Source organism: Empidonax traillii, unplaced genomic scaffold (genome assembly GCF_003031625.1).
Source record: "Empidonax traillii isolate 1590-97213 ecotype Southwest subspecies unplaced genomic scaffold, ASM303162v1 scaffold13:size3042203, whole genome shotgun sequence".
Taxonomy (NCBI): Eukaryota; Metazoa; Chordata; class Aves; order Passeriformes; family Tyrannidae; genus Empidonax; species Empidonax traillii.
In genome coordinates, this window is record NW_020955206.1 from 2,739,846 (window position 1) to 2,742,260 (window position 2,415).

The 2,415-nt window shown below is 42.4% G+C and overlaps 1 protein-coding gene across 2 annotated transcripts in view; it reads right to left on the reverse strand.

The window, feature by feature from the left end:
* CDH13 (cadherin 13) overlaps window positions 1-2,415 on the reverse strand; it is a 423,595-nt gene that overhangs the window by 339,886 nt on the left and 81,294 nt on the right. The window lies entirely within an intron of this gene.

Genomic DNA, 2,415 nt, shown 5'->3' on the forward strand with positions numbered 1-2,415 from the left:
GAAGAGAGCAAACAACCTGAAGGGTTATTTTTCCTTGGCAGCTGTTAAATAATGAGAGTGTGGAGGTAAGAACGGTCAAGAGAGAAGCAGCAAGGAAAAAACAAAAATTACTGAAAAGTTTAAAAGGTTAAAGAGAGAGGCAAAAGGAGGAGAGTTTAAGAGTAGGGAAAAGCCAAATCGTGTTTTCCATCCTCTATACGTGTAACTACATTTTTCAGAAGTGCTTTCTGCTTCAAAACCTCCAAAGGTGTTTTTCAAAGCCTGCCTTTCTCGGGGGGTGCTGAGTACTCTGATCTCAAGTCATTATGGCCAATCTTCTGCTTGTTGGGCAGCCAAAGCCAAATCAAGGGGAGAAGGTGCAGGTAGAAACCGAGCAGGAAATAGCTGAACACGGGGGTTCTGAGTGACATTCGCTCGCAAATTCAGGTGGCCCCGCACAAATGGGTCTATTTACTCCAGACACCCTCAGCACACAATAACAGTTTTGCAAATAAAACTGTAAAGTGAAGACACTTTCTCCCCTACACCACACTGGTGAATGCTGAAGGCTCCTCTCTGCTTCAGGTGACAAGCTCCACTCTCACTTCTCCCAGCACACCGGCAGCATCTCTCAGTCCTCTCTCTACTCCATTGTCATCTGCATCTGCTGATCCTGACCCTAGAGTGAATTCCTGCAAAATTTCAACATCTGCATGTTTCCCTCTTCACCACCGCTCACAGTCCATCTGCTCAATCAGTGGCACGTTGTCTGCTCTCTCCTCTCCTGCACTTCACACTCGCTGTAAGTTCTGGGGGATCCCATTTACAAGAACCAAAGGCAGCCATAGCCCACCTGGTCTGCATTAGTTGTTCTTACTGAAACCAACTGCTGGATCACTGGCATTGGCTATAAAAGCTTGGCTAGAAGTGCCAGCAGACTGCAAAAAAAAAAAAAAAAAAAAAAAAGCAGAATATTTCGTGGCAGTTACGCTGGTGGAAGGCAAATGCAGCAGGTGGACACTTTTGCCACCTGCTCTGCGTTTGGCCCTTGGAAGAATTCACCAAGAAGGAAGAGAGACTTAAGCACACCAAGCAAGGTGCAATGCACTTGACTACTATTCCCTTCTGGATACTTACTCTACTTCTGCCTTTCTTAGAAAGGTTTAAGAACACAGCACCTGATCCCTCATTCCATTATTGACATTGATATATTGATTTTATTGGAGATTTTGGACTCTGTGGGGACTGAGAATTGGACACGTCCCCTTCAGTCTTCCAGTGTGAGATATCTGCAAACGTGAACTCACGTATTTAGAGCCTGCCCATAAAACTGTGCATAAAACTTGATTGCTGATTGTTGAAAACCCCCAGCCTTATATGCATCTAAATGGGCACATGCACAGGAAGAAAGACACACATGCATTTTCTGCACACACATCTCCAGTGTGCACAGGTGCACTTTTAAAGTACCTGTCCTTCTGACTCAGAGTGTTCCTGAATGAATATGCAGCAAAGTGCAACCACAGCAGAAGGAAAACTCTTCCCACCTCAAGATGCAAGCACCAACTGAAGCAAAGCTTTATAATGAGTCCACACCAGAGAAACAGCCCAAGCCATACATGCTGAAATGTATCTACAAACAGCTCCTCCCCAAAGGATTAACACAGTAAGCAAGAGGCAAACCGAGCTCTGATCTCCCAGCTACTGCAGCCTTAAAGCTGAAACTCTTGTCTTCCAGAGCTATAAATAAAAAGCCTCTTTGGACATCATCTATGTCAGTACTTAGAGAGGGGAATATGTCTACTTTATCAGATTTGTGACAGGATAAGTTGAGTTTGAAATCTGGGCAATCTAAATGGGTCATGAGTTAACTTCTGTAAGCCTGGTACAGAAGCCTCACATAATACAGATGCAGCAAATAGAAAATGACCTTTACTCCTTTTGAAATAATTACAAGACTCAGGCTTGGCCTTGCTGTGAAATGGAACATTTTATTCCACTTGTGCAATTCCAGGCGCTTTCTTCTCCTCAACATGTCAGGCAAAATGTTAAATTTGTCATCACACGGAGAGTTTTTAATTAATTACCTTTGAAAATGACAATTATTCTTTTAATTTATTTTTCTCGTGGAGAAACTTCTGTTGAACTAAATGTCTGCCTCGTTAAAATAACTCCTGTGAAAAGTTCTTCCCGCTGGGGAGAAAAAGTCTTTAAAAATATCTTGAAAAAAGTAAGCCAAGCAGATACATGTCGAAGGCAAAGAGACTCTTTCAAAGCAGAATACATTCCAATTTAGGCACCACGAAGTTTTCGTATTTTTGGATACAATAAAAGGGTTTGTGGGCTGATAGCTGCCTAAAGAAAAACTTCAGCTAAATACACTGAGAATCGTATTTAAATGTCACATGAAGATCTCAGAATATGTAAATATTGTTC